The sequence below is a fragment of the Cupressus sempervirens genome, chromosome 11 (genome assembly GCF_028749045.1).
Source record: "Cupressus sempervirens isolate cs-2001-9-10 chromosome 11, ASM2874904v1, whole genome shotgun sequence".
In the NCBI taxonomy this organism is placed as follows: domain Eukaryota; kingdom Viridiplantae; phylum Streptophyta; class Pinopsida; order Cupressales; family Cupressaceae; genus Cupressus; species Cupressus sempervirens.
In genome coordinates this window covers 694,181,524-694,201,278 of record NC_143128.1, presented here as the reverse complement: position 1 = coordinate 694,201,278, position 19,755 = coordinate 694,181,524, and positions in this window count along the sequence as shown.

Sequence of the window (19,755 nt, the reverse complement as noted above, 5' to 3'; positions counted from 1 at the left end):
CAAAAATACCTAAAGTTTAAATGAATACTTACGAATCTTCATTTTTCTTTAAGACCCAAGGAGGCTTCATGACATATTTTTTTTTAGATATTTTCATTCCTAATTTAGTTAAGTGGTTAGAAAGATTGACGTTAGAAGGGGTTATTTACATTGAAGAATCCTTAAAGAAAATTGAGAGTTATTTGATTGACAATGAATTCTATGTTGACCCTTCTGATGATGAATGTGAATGTGCTAAAAGTTATAATAAATGTGATGAGTCCATAGATAATGGTAATTTCTCTTTTAATTATGAAGAAAAGGATTCAAGTTTTAGTTAATCATATTATTGCAATTAGCATGAGAAAGATGGATATATAATTGAAAATTATTCATGTGACACTTTGAGTAAGAGTGAAAAAAACTCTAGTACTAGTAGGGATAACTCTTCTTGTGATGAAAATGAGTATGGTGATGTACCTGGTGTTGAGGCATTTTATAGAGAAGATGAAACATGTGGTAAGGATTCTAATTTTTAATATTGTTATACTGATGATATTGTTATAGGTATTTTAGATCATCAAAATTATGATCATAGCCAAGGAAAATAGACTTGTAATGAAGTCTTGCTAAATAGTGATGAAATTTTAACCCTATTGGCTCATGATTTTTATGGGTATGAGAACATTTCTAAGGATACCATCAATTTTCCCTATGTTTTTTCCCAAGATGAAGTCTTTACCCCAAAGTTTGATGTTGAAAGTACTACAAAATCAGAATACTATTTGTCAAGTTTGGGAGGTGTATATATTAGTAGTTCAAATGCCAATAACATGACCACTTATCTGATGTGGGAAATGTTACTAAGGGGAGATCTAGTATTGATTCAAATTCTTCTCATGTTGATGATTCTACAATAAGTTTTGATTGTTCATATGATGAAAAAAGGGATGGAAGTTATGGTTTTGATTCTAAGTTTTCCTTTTGTGCTAATGTGTCTAGAGATGATAAGCTTGATAGATTTAAAATCCATTCCAATGAGTTTTTGAAAAGAGACAATGATAGTAATCAACATGTTGTATGTGAACACTTTCATGATATGTTTTGTAACTTGGTGACTAACATATTTTTTGAAGAATGTGAAGAAGTTTCAAGATATGTTAAATCTGATTGGATGATAGAAAAGATTGCAAATAAGGGGAAATCAGATTTCATGTATCCATCACATCTAGTTACATAAGGTGAGTTTCAAACCCATGATATATGTGACTCCTTGAATCAAGTAGAGTACAAGTCCTTTGTGTTTTCATTGGATAGAATGCAAAATTCATTCAATATAGAAGAATTTTAGTTTGATTATGAAGTCCAAGAGCATGCTGATCATAATGAGCAAGTTGTAGGGAATGATTCCAGTTTTACATGCATTATGAAAGTGAAGATGTAGAGTTGGTTTCACCAAATGAGCTAATTAAGAGTGCTAGTATGATGGCCGAAACTAATGGAAGTGGTATTCTCATCTTACCTCATGAAAGTGCAAGTGAAAATTAGGTCTATTATAGAGGTAAGAAATTTTGTTGAATTTTCAATGGCCCAAGGACATTGTTTGTATAGTTTATAGTAGTTTTCTTGCTTTCAATAAAGTTGTTTGAGAGAAAGTTTTGTAGTGGTCTACTTTTTCCAAACATTTGAATCCTTTTCATGCCTATAAGGGGCATGCATCTCCAAGTAGTGCTAGTGTTGGCTTTTATTTTCACCATTATAAAAATGTTGTTGAGATATGATTGAAAAGATCATTGTTGAAGAGAGGTTATTGAAAGAGGGAGACTGTTGAAGAAGATTGTGTTTCAATCATTATTTTGTCATTGATGTCAAACTATTTTTTACTGGTAAGATAACTTCTTATAAGATTCAAGATCTATCACTTAGTTGAATGATGAAGAGAATTTGATCAATAAGATATAACAAAAGCACCTAGAGGAAAGGTTGAGTTATGATTATGTAATAAAGTAAAAGGATTGGTTAAGACAGTGATGACATGATGTATTGATAATCTACTTAAGGTTACAAATGTTGGCTACACTTAGAGAGTTTAGAAGAACAAGTTACACAAATTTTTTCTACCAAGCTTGACCGAGTGGATAGTAGGTGCCAAGAAAAGTCAGTACAAGCCAAGAAAAAAGTCAATTGGAGCCAAGTAAAAGAAAATTCTAGTGGATGTCAAGTAAGATAATTGATGTCAAGTAAAGTTAGTTGATGCGCCAATCATTAGTAAACTTTAGTTGATGCTGAGTAATTTTATAATTGATGTCAAGCAATATAGTATGTGCCAAGCATCAGAAGGTTGATAATGTCGAGCTTCTACATTATGTTAAAGATCAAAGATTTTCTAAATTTGAGTTGACAGGTTTATTTTTTTCAATTTTGTGAACCACATAGAAGATAAGGATGATAAGCTGGTGGCACAGAATTTGAGATAAGCCATTTTTAGGAACATTCAAGTGGATTCTAAGAGAAGTTTCAAGAAGAAATATGAGATATGGGGTAAATACATTGTATCCTACCTAATCCATCTAAACCAAAATTGGACAATGAAGAATGAGTGGAAAAAATATCTAAATTTTCTTTTTATAGGAATGTCTAGTCATGAAGAAAATTTTTCATATACAAAAACCTAAGGAAGAGAAGGAGTTAAGGTTTTTTCTTCATCTAGTGAGGTAAGAGAAGAGTTTGCAATGGCATGTTAAGCAAGAAGGCTTAAGGAGATGAATGCTTGAAGTGTGAACAAGCGCTCAGAGCTATATAGTGTGAAGGCCACGTAGAATTGAGTATTAAATAGAGATTTTTAATTTGCAAGAGAAGTTGTAAGTTGTATCAGATTAAAACTCTAATGTTACTCTCTAGCAATTGTATTAGTCTAGTTAAATCCTTTGGATTAAGGTTGACCTAATAGTCATTTGTAAATCCTTTGATTGGGTGGCATTCTAAGTGAATGGCCTAAAGTCCTCTAACAAGGCTCACTACTAATACAGTGATTGAAATCCCTTAACCAGGTCACATTTAATAGTGTGTATTATAACCTTTAATAGGGTTGGCCTTTCACAGGGCATCACTTTAGAAGAGTGAAAAGGAGTAGCATGTTACTGGTGGTTTTTCTCAAATTGGATTTCCACATAAATCATTGTGTTAAGTGTGTTGATAAATTTGTTATGTTTCATGCTTTAAATTTATGCAAGTTGATTGACAGTAACCTACAAGTTTTAAGTGATTGCATAATCTAATGGATGCATGCATGGGTATGAATGTTTGATGGGTTCACTAACTTGTGAAAAGTTTTACTTATACATCTAGACCTTGGATAACTAATTCACCCCCCCTAGTTATTCTAAAGAATTCCAAAAAAATTTATTAACCTATTACAAAAATCTAGTTTTAAAATTGTGCATTTAGGGCTTTTATGTATTTTGTTGTAGATTTTTCCCTAGAAAAAACCATAATCACATTTTGCGTTTAGTCTTCTCTTTTTTGTCATTAGCTTTTACCTAGTTGCATGAGTCCCTTTTACATTTTAAATTATGCCCTGTTGGTTAGGTTTAATCACTTCAAATTTTGGCCCCTTATGTCCTTATATTTAATTAATCACTATTTTCCCCTCTCATTCCTAAGTCTTAATATTTTCCCTAGGCCCTGTGATATGTTCAAGATTAAAAGATCCAATGACTCATGTTGTATCTCATTTCTAATAGCTCCTCATAGCAAACATGCAAGATGTTCCAAAGCGTTACCATTCTAGTGCTTCCTCATACTATAATGTTTTCTAAATGTGCCAAAGTCTATAATTATGTCACACTATTATGCATCACCATTCTAGTGTTTTCTCACTCCACAATGCTTCTGTGAGGCTATGAAACCCAAAATTTTGCCACATGTTTCATCTTTGGCAAAGAATTTTCACTCTTTTTATTTAAGAACAGGGATTGAGCATGAGTCCTAAATCAATGGACCTCATTCAATAACATAATCCTTTTGAACCGTAGATGATATTCTCTTTTTATATGAAGATCTATAGCTTGTGTTGTTTTTCTCAAATAACATGGGAAGCATGAAATTTAGTGAGATGCAAACACATGACATCTTTTGGGCACCAACATTCATAGTGGGACCTAATTGATGATTGGTCTAGATTTTCAAGGTATCTGAAGGGGCCCATGAATGAGAGGAAAGTGGAATGTGACATAAGAAAGATCTATGGTTCACACTCTCTTACAAGTCTATGGGCTTTATTTTGAGATAGTCATGATGGTGCAAAACATTCAATGTAGGTAATTGAAATGATTGATCACATGGTCACAAGGTCTTAAAGGTTCCAAGAAGTATAAGATGTGGCTAGGTGACATAGTTAAGAGCTTGTAAAGTTGTGTTTGATTGCACAATCCTGGAGTTAGAAATAATGAAATAAAGTGAAGTTTTGACTTGTCAATCAACTTTGATCATGCAGCCATATGCATCAAGATTATAGTTATGTGGCTACCAGCAACCTAGAAAAGCTATGAAGTGTGGCTCAAGAGATGTTAATCACATGGTCATGCAGTTGAAGTAATAAAGGGAATAAAGGTAGTGACCAAGTGATCACTTAGTTTTAAAGGTTTCATGTGGTCACAGGCCTTAAATGCTAACATTAAAGTTAAGAAACAATGGTTTAATTAGTATTGTTCATAGTTTTGCAGCCTATGAAGCAAAATTAAGTCAAAAGGGCATGATCATGCAATGGGGTCAAGAGATGAAAATGTTTATGTGGTTGCCTAGTCATGCATTTAAGAATAAGGTATAAGATATAAGTTGTGAAGTAGTGAAGCAACAACTAAGATATGAGTATAGTGGCAACTAAAGGAATGGAGGGAATGAGGAAATTATTTTTGTAGCTAGAACATGTGTAGGTTTAACCAAGTAGAGATATTTGCATTTTTTTTATGTGCTTCATTTTGAACTATATTCTCATATGGGTGGTTTTGTAAGGAAACTCAAGTGTGGAAACAACTTCCTACACTATTCTCTTAAGGAAAGTATTGTAAAAATTCCTATTAAACATTACAATTTTAGATTCAATATTATGTAAATAATAATATTGCAGTCAACCATGAATATAGAAAATAGATGGAGAAAGAAAATACATAAACACAAAGATATGCCGGTGGGGAAAAACCTTTTGGTAAAACAACCTCGAACCTCCAAAACATGCACAATATATTATCTTCAACACAAAGGTTACAACACACTTGTAGTAAAAGTTCTTTTAGGACATGAAAGATTGATTCACTAGAGACCATTAATATACTTTTCACTCCCCCTATCTACAAGCCTAAAAATGCTTATATAATACACTTTTCCATTTTTAGGGCAACTTCCAAAGAACAACCATATTAGGGTTTTACCATTCTCTAGAAAAGTAAGAACCCAAAAAAATTTTTAGGGTGATGCCCTAAACCCCGCATGCTAGATGGAGACTCAAGTGTACAGTACTTAATGATCAATTGTCACTTGTCTTACCATTTTCACCCATTGTCAAATCTTCCAAAGATAGATTTTACACATCATAGGAATCCATCATAACTATTTCAGTCATGATCTCCTTAAACACAATTCAAGATGCCAACACATGCAAGTGGAGTGACACATCAACATGCCAACTAGACATGTACACTCACACTTAATTAAATTATTTGCAAAAATAAATTTACAAAACAAATAATAAGAATAGGAATTATCCAAGGTTGAGACACCTTATTCTTGACATTCTCCCACTTATCAAACACCTTGTAAGAGTGACAAGAACATAACTGGAACTAACCGCTATAGGCCAAAAGGCCCATAAACTCCAAACACCATCTGAACTTCTCTATGCCTACTAGTTTTTTCAATGCATCTGCAAAATTCTTTATAGTATCTACCTTCTCCAAATTTTCCTTTCCATCTTCTACCATATCTCTCAAAAAGTGAAACTACACATTAATGTGCTTCATTTAGGCATGGAAAGTTGGATTCTTTGCAAGGAAAATAACACTCTAATTATTGCAACAGATAGTAATTTGTCCTGCATCAACACCAATATTACAACACAATCTCCTAAACCAAATGGCTTCTTCACAAGAATGAGTAGCAGCCATGTACTCATCTTTTGTATTGGACAAAGCAACCACAAGTTGTTCCTTACTCATCCAATTGATGGCACCACCAAACATAGTGAACACATAAGCACTGGTGGATCTCCTGCTATCAATATCACCTACCCAATCTAAATCTACAAACCCATGAATATAAACTAAATGTAGAGGTCCAAAAGAGTTACCATGATAAAAAATGGAGTAATCTGATGTACACCTCAAATATCTGAGTACTTTCTTAACTACATCCCAATGTTCCCATCTAGGATTAGCCATAAACTAGCTCAAAACTCCCACTACATGGGCAATGTTTGGTCTAGTATAGACCATATCATACTTAAGACTACCAACTGTACTAGTATAAGATACTCTACTCATGTCCTCCACCTCACTAGGAGATTTTGGACAATCATCTTCATATAACTTTGTTCCCATAGAAATATGAACACACAACAGTCTACAATCTTCCATGCTAAACCTTTCCAAGATAGACTTCACATACTTACTTTGACTCAACCAAAGCTTTTTGTTAGACCTATCTCTACTGATTTCCATACCCAAGATGTACCTTTCTGACCCAAGATTTTTCATCTCAAACTATGATGACAACTAAGATTTAAAATAAGAAATCATACCCTTACCCTTGCCAAATAGCAACATATCATCAACATATAATGCAACAATAAGAAGGCAATCATTTTCAACTTTGAAGTAAACACAATGATCTGATTTTGATATTACAAATCCAATTGACAACATAAAGGCATCAAACTTAAGGTATCACATCCTAAGAGATTGTTTCAAACCATACAGAGGCTTCTTCAATCTGCAAATCAAAGATTATTTACCTTTAACAATGTAGTGCTTAGGCTATGATACATAAGTATCTTCCTCTAAATCACCATGAAGGAAAGTTGTCTTCACATCCATCTGTTCTATCTCTAAATCATATGATGCAACAAGAGATAATAAGAATCTAATGGATGTCAACTTTGCAATAGGAGAGAATATTTCAACATAATCTATTCCCTCGGCCTATGAATACCCCTTTGCAACCAATATAGCTCTGTACCTTTCAACACTACCATCTACACAAAATTTCTTCTTGAACACCCATTTCCTACCAACAAGTTTTCATCCTTTAGGCAAAGGTACAAGGTCCCAAGTTTTTTTTTAATCCAATAAAGCCATCTCATCATCCATGGCCTTAATCGAGGAACCTGCATCTTTTATATCCAAAGCCTCTTTCATAGATCTAGGGTCATTAGTGTTAGTAATCAAAGAAAAGGCACAACTAGAATCTAACATAGAATAACCAAACCTTTTAGATTGCTTTCGTACTCTCACAGATCTCCTCAAGTGTTGATGTTGAGTTTGTTATTCCTCTTCTTCTAAGTTGCCAAAGCTTTTGGAGCTTTCCTCATCACTAGACCCAACATGGTCTTTCTATTCAATCTTCTCAAGGGTAGGAGGCAACTAAAAAATATCTTCCTTCTTTTCTTTTTCATCTGGTTGTAGCACAATAGGAGTAATGTTAGCTCTTTAAAAATAGAAATTTTCTATACAACACCTTACAAGTCACAGGGTCCCAAATCTTGTATCCTTTCATACCAACACCATATCCAATGAAATACATTTGATAGCTTTGTTTTTCAACTTTGATCTTTTCTCCTTTGGAACATGTGCATAAGCTTCACAACCAAAAAATGAAGATGTCTAATTCAAGGCTTATTACTAGACCACACCTCTATGGGTGTCTTACCAACAAAACATGATGTAAGAGATCTATTAACCAGATAGCAAGTAGTGGCCATAGCTTCAACCCAAAGCTTTTGTTCAAGACTAGCTCCACTAAGCATACTCCTAGCCTTCTCCATCAGTGACCTATTCATTCTTTCTGTAACTCCATTTTGCTATGGGATATAAGGAGTTTTTGTATGCCTTTTGATACCTCATTCTACCATTTTTAGTTCTTACACACTTAATCTTCTTACTAGTCTGATTCTCTACAAAGGATTTAAATTCCTTGAACTGACTAAAGACTTGTGCCTTACTTTTTGGGAAATAAATCCATGTCCTACTATAATCATCTATGAAAGAGACAAAAAAATATAAATTTGGAGATTGAAGGAACTTTTATAAGACCAAATACATCAAAATGAATAAGATCCAAAACATTAGAAGATTTGTGAGAACTAGAGTAAAATTTAACATGATTTTATTTACTATGGAAAAAATGTTCAAAAAAGTAGAACTCAAGATTACAATCATTTAACCCCTCAATGAGGTTCTTGTTTTTCAAGGTTCTAAGACCCTTCTCAACAATGTGGCCAAATCTCATATGCCACAACATTGTCTTTTCTACATGAAGCTTTCCTTCCAATGTGTTTGCACCCTTAGGTTAGAACCAATAACCACAATCTTTTTTACTACTCATTTAGATGGTGGGATGAAGGGGTAGCTATTCTCTTCTTTGAAATAGAAGAACTATTGCACTAAGAAATGCATGCATCAAGCTAAAATAGAGTACCTCTCCTATTACCCTTAGTAAGCACCATAGCTCCTCTCATCATCTTGCATCCATCTTTAGAAAAAAACAACATGCACAGCTACATTATTTAGCATACTTATAGATAATAGGTTTTGCACCAAACTTGGGATGTGCATTACCCTGTTGATCCCATTTACTCATCCATCAAGGAATTTGATAGTGACCTATCCTTGTCCAACTACCTTTAGGTAAGAATCATCACCCAAGTATGCCTTTCCACCATCAAAATTTTCATACTTTGAGAACTACCTTTAATGAGAGGTCATGTGGAAAGAAGCACCCAAGTCTATCAACCACACATCATTAGATGCATGTGCTACCAAGGCTACAATGAAAGTATCGCCATCTTCTTGATATTTTTTTGAACTTGAATCTTAGACCTTCTTCTTCTTCTTTGGCTCTTTATAGTTTTTATGGAAGTGCCCAATCTTATCATAGTTCCAGAATTTTTCCTTGGACTCTCTAGGAGTCTTTGATTTTCCACAAGATTTGGATCTACCCTTTCCAGACTTCTTATCATTTTTCTTACCTCTGTCGTTGGATCTATCATGAACAACAAGAGCTTCCTTAGCTAAATCTAAAGACTTTCTCTATGTCTCCTTAGATAATAGTGAAGACACCACATTATCCATTCTGAAAGTGACTAAAGCACTTCCAAGAGACATCGCAAGATGGTCCCATGAATCTAGCATGGAACATAAAAGGGTCATACATCGATCTCCTACTTTATCTTGACACCAAATGATGTCAACTATGTAATCAGTAAATTAAAAGAATTTAGATGATCTATAACAGATCATCCTTCCTCCATTCTTAAGAACACAACTTCTTCCTTAGGAACAACTTGTTCACTAGAGATTTGGCCTAATACACAAACCCAAGTCATGTCCACAAACTATTTGTGGTCTTCTCATCAAGAACATTCAAGAGAACTGAATCAGCTAGATAGAGTCTAATAAGGCACTTAGCTTTTTGATCCTTAAGATCCAAATCTTCTTGAGATATTGTTGTGGGTTTCATATCAAGTTAAGTCTCCTCCCATAGATCAAGATCTTAAAGCAAGTCTTCCATCTTGAGTTTCCACAACTCAAAACTACTGCCATTAAATTTCTCCACCTCCATTTTTTCTTATGATGAACTAGCCATCTCAATCTATAAATAAGATTCATAATATTCTACACAAAAGTCCCACTCAACTTGAGATTAGCTCAAAAAACCCTACCCAACAACTAGGATCAAAAGTTGATCAAGCTCGGATACAACTTGTAAGGAAACTTAGGTGTAGCAATAGCTTCCTACACTAATCCCTTAAGGAAAGTATTGTACAAATTCCTATTAAATCCTTACAATTTCAGATTTCATATTATGTAAAAAATAATATTGTAGTTAACCATGAATACATAAAATAAATACAGAAAGAAAATACATAAACACAAAGATATGCTAGTGGGGAAAAATCTTTCGATAAAACAACCCCACCCCTCCAAAACCTACATAGTGCATTATCTTCAACACAAAGGTTACAACAAACTTATAGTGCAAGTTTTTTTAGGAGATGGAAGACTGATTTAGTAGCAACCAACAATACACTTTTCACTCCCCCTATCTACAAGCCTAAAAATTCTTATATAATGTGCTTTCCATTTTTAGGACAACTTCCAAAGAACAACCATATTAGGGTTTTACCATTCACTAGATGGAGACTTGAGTTTATAGTACTCAATGATCAATTGCCACTTGTCTTATTATCTTCACCCATCATCAAATCTTAGATAAATAGATCTTACACATCATAGGAATCTATCATAACCATTTCAGTCATGATCTCCTTATACACAATTTAAGATGCCTACACATGCAAGTGGAGTGACACATCAACATGCCAACTAGGCATGTACACTCACACTTAATTACATTATTTGAAAAAAAAAAAATTTACAAAACAAATAATAAGAATAGGAATTACCCAAGGTTGAGACACCTTATTCCTAACAAATTCAAATCTAGTTTGTGGTCGAATGGTGAAGTGGGTATTTGCCAAACTTGGAAAGAATCTTATTATTGTTGTTGTTTTGCCTCCAAATTAGTTTGGTAGAACTTCTAGCAGATTTTTTGACACTAGATCATATATTTTATTAGAAATGGTATTTTCCCATTATTTAGGGAGATACTTTTAGAGTTGGTTATGCATAATGATGGGATTTGATCTATTTTTCTATTGTAGAGAGAAGAGAGAGGCCTAGCTTCAACAGATAGATTATTTTCTAGTGGAAAAATGGCATCATTGGATCAATTTTGGGATTTATTCCTTCTTCTATATCTTTCTTTCTTCTCTCATTATCATTAAATGGGGTTCAAGACTTCTGCAAAAATTTCCATAGCTATGATACCATGAGGGTTGGATGTTACTAGTTCCTAACTATTGAGTAGAGCTCTAACTATGATTCCACCATCTTTCTCCAGCATTTCTCTCTTGTATGAACAACAATGATAAAGTATAGATTATAGGTCTAATCTATTGTATATTTTATGAGTCTTTCATGCATTTTGAATATACTTGTTTTGAAGGAATTAATACAAAGAGAAGTAAATTATTTAGTTTCATTCTGAGTCTTGTCTCCTGCCTCTGTTGTTTGCATTCTTTTTTGATATGTGGACAAAGAACATAGGTCCAATTGCATCTCATTTTGAGATGCATACCTTGATGTCTTTTTCTTTTAGTCATAACTTGCTCATCCTGGTATGTATATATTGATGTGTTTTTCCTTTCACAAATGGAGTCTAGATAAACAAGTTATGACCAAAAAACCAAAGGTAGGTCAAAAAAGAGTTAGAAGGGAAAAATAAAAGAATTGACACCTTGGGACTCATGCAAAAATACCTTGAGAAGTGTGTCAATTTTGTATTAAAGAACTCCCTTGGGAATCCTGTAGGTTTTATACCAAAAATACCTTGGGAAATGTGCCCAATTTTGGGAAAAAATATTTTTCTTGTAGATTCCAACTTTTTCCAAATTGGAAATTTTTTATATTGAAATAAGGGTTTCTAGGTGCTACAAATCCAATGGTTAGGTCTGTTTGGGCTCCAAGTGTACCAAAAAATGACCCGCAAATCCAATATAAAAGACCTCTAAAAATGAAACCCTCTAAAAGGAAAAATATAGATCTAAAAGAAAAGCCAAACTTCTCATAAATTGAACAAGGGCATGAAGATTTGGAGCTTTGATACCATGTTTAAGTTGATGAAAGATCAATACCACAACTCCCAAGATTCACCTGACATAGAAAAAGATATGCAAAAGCTATAGAGGTTGGATTGCATAGATCCAAAAATGAGACATTCTTGATGAAAAAAAAGAGAGATTTCTATTATCAAAAGTGAATTAATTATTGCAAAGAGATCAATCCTTATAAAAGGAAATCAAAACCCTAACAAGTAATTAACCTAAGTTGCATGATAAATTTTAATAAAAGAATTAATTATTTTATGCCCAAATTTTAGGTTAAGTAAACTAGAGATAATAAGTGACTTAATAATTAAATCAATATGATTTAATTAATAAGTAAATATTTTATTACTCTAATAGTATCAATACAGAAAGCTCAGGCATGGAATCAAGTTTGATCTATAGCTTTTGCAAGATTTTAAGTAGGTTCATAAATGGTGACTACTCACTCATAAGTGCAATGAATCAAGGAATAATGATCTTAGCCGAGATTGTTATATTGGATGAATACACTTTCCCAAAGTTGACTTGGATCTTCAACATAGAATAGAAAATAAAGAGTCATTTGTATAGATGATGGAAACATTGGTGTACATTATGTGGCATTGTATCAAAGAAATAGAGAGTAACCAACTAGAGACTTGAGAATGATGCATCCTATGAACACTCCCATAAAGGTGATGATTTCTTAATAACACAATAATGTATGTCCCAAATCATGGAAACATAGGCTTTGAATATTTTCATTATGTTCCTCTCAGTCCAATTCCAATTCTTCATCTTAATAAAGAGTGACAAGTTACCTAAAAAGATAGAAGAATCCTAAATCTTAAGCCCATGATCTCATAAGAAACATCTATTTAATTGATGGGAATATATCAAGTGTCTATAGTCACCAAGGAAATCCATAACATCAAATTTCACTTTGGGATGTAACTATGTTGGATGATGGTTGAAATACATTAACATGAGATTGCATGTGAGTTTCTTGATGATATTCCTAACATTCAAATTCGTCTTGATTAGATGGTGGAGATCAGCTTGGGTTAGAGGCTGCTCATGCAATGTAGATATCAAGGAGATTTCTTATTTATCTGATACAAAAAGAATCCAAAGGTACCTCTACTAGAGGTAATTTGGATCTCTACAAATAACCACATAGAAGAAACATAACACCAAATACATAATCTGATACTAATTCACAATACTTGATTCATTAAATAATTTTTTACATGCAATATGCCTGGCTATAAGGCCTTTTTGGTTAGGGCCAAATAAAATAGCAATTCAGAAATAGTTCTACAAGATCTATCAAGATCCAACTCCATACTAATCCCAACTAGTTGAAATCCACAATCTAGTAGAAAACCCCAAGGAAATCTCAACTTGTACTCACAAGCCCACCAAGCAATCTCTTGGTTTGCCAAGCCTCAACTACTAGCCCTTCTCAAAATTCACTCCTACACTTCATCCTCTTCTCCAAGATGGATGACTATAGAATGAATTAGGGCTCTAAAAAGAACCCTTACTTATACCTATCTAATCAATGGTTCAATCTAGCTCATTAAAAATTAAAATAAACCCTTACATTGAATGTCCAAAAGTTGGCTCATAGACAACTTGGGCACCATGGAGACCAAGAGCAAACCAAGTGTTAGAAACCACATTCTTGCATTAGCATTTCACCAAGCATAACTGAGCTCCATCATTGACTAAGCCAACTTAGGAAACACTACTATTGATTCCTAGTGTAAACCAAGCCATAGTATACACTAAGTTCCTCCTTCACAAACTAAGTCCCTTCACTAACAAAGCAACTCAAGTAGCACTACTACAAGTTCTCATTGTAAATAAAGCTTATATTATATGTTGAGTGCCCCAAGCATCATCAAATGCCTTCATTAATTGAGTCACTCAGTTAACACAACAACCATGAACAAATCAAAATTGACCAAGTACCACCTCTTTACAAACTGATTCCTCCAACCCCAAAGCTAGAATACCCCAACATGCAAGCATGCTAGCCAACCAAGGATTCTCTTGAATCATTCTTAATTTTGGATGTTGATCATCCATGATGTTAAAAACATGACAATAGTATAAACAAGTCAATGCCTTTCAAATAAAACTTTGTGGTGTTCTCTACCAACCATCTCCTTTGTGGGATCCTCTTTGACCACATGAAAATAATGGATAGTAGATAGACCCAATTTATATAAGGTATATGTCTCACATGACATGACTAACATTTGGAAGTTGAAACTAAAATGATGTATACATATCAAAAAGTGAGGTTGAGTGGATTTCAAATTTTGGATATACCATGGGTTGCAAAGTTTGGTGATCTAGGAGCATCGAGCCCTATCAAAGTGTTGGAGTCTATAGACCAGTTTTGAATGGAAAAAGTATAATCCTTAAGTAAAAGCACATTAAAAAATAGATTCAATTAAAATTCATTATTTTCTCAATACAAAGGAACCTATTTGATGTTGCATGGTGGTGCAATTGAGTTCTATAAGACCAGTAATGACATGAAGTGTGTCACACTCTAAATGTCTCCTTTTAACACCAGTGGGTGCATGCACAATAACAAAAACTATGCACACAAACTATTTAACTTAATTCTCATCAAATAACTATTTCAAAATAAGGTGGCAATGGTTTTAGTTAAATTGAACTATTGAGAGGGTGTTCCATAAACTAAAATATCAATGGTAGTGAGTTAGGAATCTTTTCCCATGTGCATGAGAAGCTTGATCTAGATTCCTTCATAATCAAAAGAGCTTCCAATTATTTTAATAAAGGTTTTTCATACCTACAGTATATCATAGTGAAAGATATCTAATTGGTTTGGAAGCAATAGAAGCTAAGGTCTAATAGGGGTTGTTAGTTGGAAGTTTCCACATATGGAACATTGAAACATAAGTGTATTGTTTATAAAATACATCATATTAAGGATCAACACCAAAGATATAGTGGATAAAGTTTGAAAATTTTAAATTATATGCCATGTGTCCATAGTGGATATGTGAACTTTTTAATGGACTCAATAACATTAAATGAATGAGGTAAAGAGAGAACTTCTATAATGAAAGAAGATGTCACTGTATATGAGCAATGCTAGTATGCTAATAGAAACCAAATTTAAATAAAGCCTCTACAAACTAAAGAAAATTCATAAACTTCAAGATAGACTAAGATGAGCTCTCAATTGAGAATATGAGCCATTAATGGACTCTCTTAATAAGAAGCTCTCTTGTTGAGTGGCTTTGTCTAAATAGATAGGATGTATGCTCAAGCTTTATGCTTCAAAAAGGGCTTCAAATGGAGTTGGAATTTGGGTGTGAGTGTATGGTTTTGATGTAAAATGGCTTTTTAAAATGGAATTATTACTTTACATCATGGATTGTGTTATTTTTCAAAGGGGAAGGATCCAATTTATAGGAAAGAGGCTTGAGGGATTGAGGGCTAAGATGCAAGGATGGGAAAAAGCTCATGGAGGGCTCAGATTGCATGAGAGGAGAGCACATGGATTGTGCTTCCTTACATCCAATCAAGGAGTGACAAATGTCACATGGTGAGAGGATGGAGGAAAGGGGAAGGATGAGTCAACAAAGGAGGCTCAAGGGATAAAATCTTCATAAAGACCCTCATAATGGCTTGTAAGAGCAATAAAAGGGCTTGGAAGAGTCATTTATGGCCTAGTGGGCTTCATAAAGTTTTATGGTTGAGATATTTTGAGGGAGATGAGAGAAATTTCGACTTGGGCTTGATTAGGAGGGTTTTAAGCTTGCTTAGGCTTGTGCAAATGATTAGAGGATGGATTAGGATGATTTAGGATTAGATTAGGGATAGGCAAGTGGATGGCATTTAATGAGGATGGGTGAAGGAGGAGATATTTGTTAACTTTGGCTTGGGTTAGTAAGTCTTAACCCATTTTTAAGGAATGTAACAAGGTTAGGAGGGGATTAGGATTAGGTTTAAAGACATCTTCTAGAAGAGTCTAGATTTTGGATGAGGATAAAGACTTTCTAGAATAGTCTAGAATTTTCTAGGATGAGGATGAAGACTTTCTAGAAGAGTCTAGAACTTCTTAGGATGAGGATAAATTAGATTTTTAGGAAATAAATAAAGTTTTATTTATTTCAAGGGTTTGGGTTGAGGAGATATTTATTAAAACTTTTTTAATAAACATGGGGATTAATATTTAATCTTAATTAAATATTTTGAGTTGCGACTAGGGGTAGGAAATGATGGGATTAGCCTTTAATCAAAATTAAAGAAGGATTAGAAGATTTTGGAAGAGGTTAGTGGTCTTAAGGAAATTGGCCAAGTTTTGGGAAAAAAATAAATTTTTTATTTATTTTGGGTTTTTTGGTCAATTTATTAATTAAATAATTAATAAATAAGGAAATAATGTTTAAATAAGATTTAAACATTTTTGGGAGGGATTCCTTAATTAAATATTTTTAATTAAGATAAAGGGATTTAATGGCATAAAAATAAATAAATTAATTAAATAATTAATTAATTAATAAATGATGATGTCATCAGGAATTTTTCAGAAAATAAAAATACTTTATTTTCTAAAGGTTTTTAGGTGTCTACAGTCACTAGAAGAATCATTTATTAAAACTAATAAAATTCATCTAAAAGCATGAAGGATAAATATGCAACAAAACATCAAGTTAGGTGTTCTTTTTCAGCAATCTTAAGGCTACAGAAGGGGAGTATATTTTCTGAATATTATTGTAATAGGGGAATATAGAGGGATTATTTTTATTTTCTACAATCTAGTTGTAATGGAAAGGTCAAAGTAATATTGTGGTAATTTAATTATATCTTTGGAAATGAAAAGAAATATGTATACACCAAATCCTAAGGTCTAAATAGTTATTATCCTAATTGAACAAGATCTTATGGTCCTTTCTCTCCTATTTTGAATGTAGTCTTGTATTATTGTGTTTTGAAAAATAAGATTTTGATTCTTTATATTTTCTTTGCAATATGAAAGTCTCAATAAGTGGTCATATGGTCATCTCTTAATCTTTTCTTTGGTATCTAGTTATAAACTTGATAATCACATTCATTTCATGTTGATGGGTGAATATTAGTATGTCTTTGTGTCTCCTAGTTAAAGACATGTCAAGTTCTTCCATTTATTATAAATATGAAGAAGGGATTTGAGCCTTTGTATCAAAACTCAAAGAGAATTTTCACATACAATTACAAGTGATTCAATTGTTAGTTTAGTTTTTCTTCTTATTATGGGCATTTAAGGGTCATTAGTGAAGCTTTTTTTAGAAGACAAATATGTTTACCAACAAATACTTAGTCTCTAACCCAATTTCTATGTCATGTAATAACCATATTATTATTTAAATATTCATCATTAACTTTATGCCTACCCTAATTTCTACCATGATACCTACGTCTAACTCTAACCTTACTTTCAAACCTAACCCTAAACTTAACAATAATCCTAATCATAACCCAGTTTCTCAAATTTTACTACAACATAGACAAGAATAAAAGATCATAAATTATACATCAAACCTTAAAAGATGAACACTAATGATGATATAAGATAATTCCCTAACCATAACTCTAAGCTAAATCCAAAACCCTAGCACTAACTATAACCATACCCAAAACTTAACCTCAATCTTAACTATGATATAGCTCTAATCATAGTCCTTACCCTAAACATCACCCTATTCTTCAACCTAACACTAATCATGTTATTATCCTCAACAAGTATATAATTGTAGACATAATCAAAACTATTATGTCAATCATAAGCTTAACCATAATAATAATGTTAACCTTAACCCTAAAATCTTACCTAATCATAATCCCAACCTTAACCTTAACCCTAACCCTAAAGCCCAAATCAAAATAATAATCCTATGAATAATCCTAAATCTATCCCTAATGATAATCATGGTGCAAATCCTAGCTTTAAATATTATCTAAATGCTAACCCTAAAGCCATCTATTATACAATGTTTAAAAAAATATAACCATAATAAAAATCCTAAACCTAATAATAATTCCAATCATAATCATAACCCTAGGTAATCCCTAATCATAATCATGATAATAATCTTGAGCTTAACCATAATGAAAACCCTAAATCTAGAAAGAACTAATCCATAATACTAGATAAAAGTACAACCCTATTATTGATCTATCTAAGTTTTGTTGTCTATGAGTCTCAAACACTTAGTCATATATAAGGCAAATTTGGTAGGTCATCACTACAATTGAGTCACTCTATATAGGTTGAGTCATGTGTTTCTAAAGACATGTAAATAATCACGTATATGTCGAGCTCTGTAGGAACTAAGCAAGTCTTTGGTCATTGAGTATTCCTATATAAGCCAAGTTCGCTAAATTTCAATTAAATAGATCATATAAATGTTGATTCATATAGAAGGAGACAAGTTACTTGAGACTGAGTATCAAAAGGAAGAACAGTTACAACTGAGCATCAAAGATAGTATGTGATAAGTAATATAGTGTGAACAAAAATGTTTGAAATGGTACAAACTTTCATGTAAACCATTTTGAGCTAAGATATAAACAAAATTTAATGATTTGAGAGTAGTTGTTAAAGATTTTGACATGGATTATCGATACCTATAAAGATGGGACAACCAATCAGATGAAGAGGTAAAAAAGGAAACATCTAGATCATTGATCTTATTCTAGAAGACTGCATAGATGTATTTATAAGGGTGGATCCAAACCCTATTTTTATATGGTGTGTGCATGTGAAGATAAAGGAAGAATATTTTTGTGTGAAGGAGTTAGGTTTTGGAGGCTACAAGAAAAAGTTGTGAAGTGGTAGAGTTTAGCAACCTAGTGAAGTAGTAACGGACAGAGCAAAGATATATGAGATAGAAGATTAGATCAAAGATTAGACAAAGGAGATCCATAATTATCATTTTAAGTATAGACCAAAGGATTAGGTACAAAACTAGTTTTTGCAAAGTCAATCAAGGTAAATCTCTTAACCAAGTAGTCCTAACAGGCCTATGTAAATATATTAACAAAGTCTGAACTTCATTGTAAGTGTTAAATCCTTTAATCAAGGTAGACCTAATAGTCTTTGTAAAGATCCTAACTAGGAAGACCCCTCACAAGGTATATCATTAGAAGTGATAAAATTTGTAGTCCTAATAGGCTAAAAAAATTACTACAATAGTGAAGATTTAAGGGTGTCATCGCCATCCTAGATTTACCTTCACCTTTCAGGGTTTCTAGGTGACCAATATCTTTTTGTTATGTGTTTATATTTTCATATTGATAGATGTAATTCATAGATAGATCTATTACTATTGGAAAAATCACCAACCTTCCCCTTTAGGATTTGTGACATGGATTAACTACCTCCTATGTTCTATAAGTCTAGTGCTTGTCTTAGGCAGTAACAGGTTGATCTTTTGGTGCAACAATAATTCCAGCTTGTAACAATAATTACATCTATCACTAAATTACATAACCTAGTTTAGCATTAATTTAATCATGATCAAATACTACAACCTTAAAGATGATCTAATTAGCTAGGTCCTTTCTATAAAATTGATAACTTGAACGTCATTACAATTTTAATCATTTACTTTAGGCTTAATGTCATTAATTAACTTCTTTCAACTTCATTCTAATTACGTTTTTAAAATTTTAATCGAAACTCTAGACTAACCTTTAAATTTTCTCCAACATACTTATAACCCTCTAATTAATTAATTTATTGTTTACCATTAAAATTGATGACTAGAATAAATTCAATAAATCAAAATTTTAATCTAAACTTTATTTGAACTATCATAAATTTA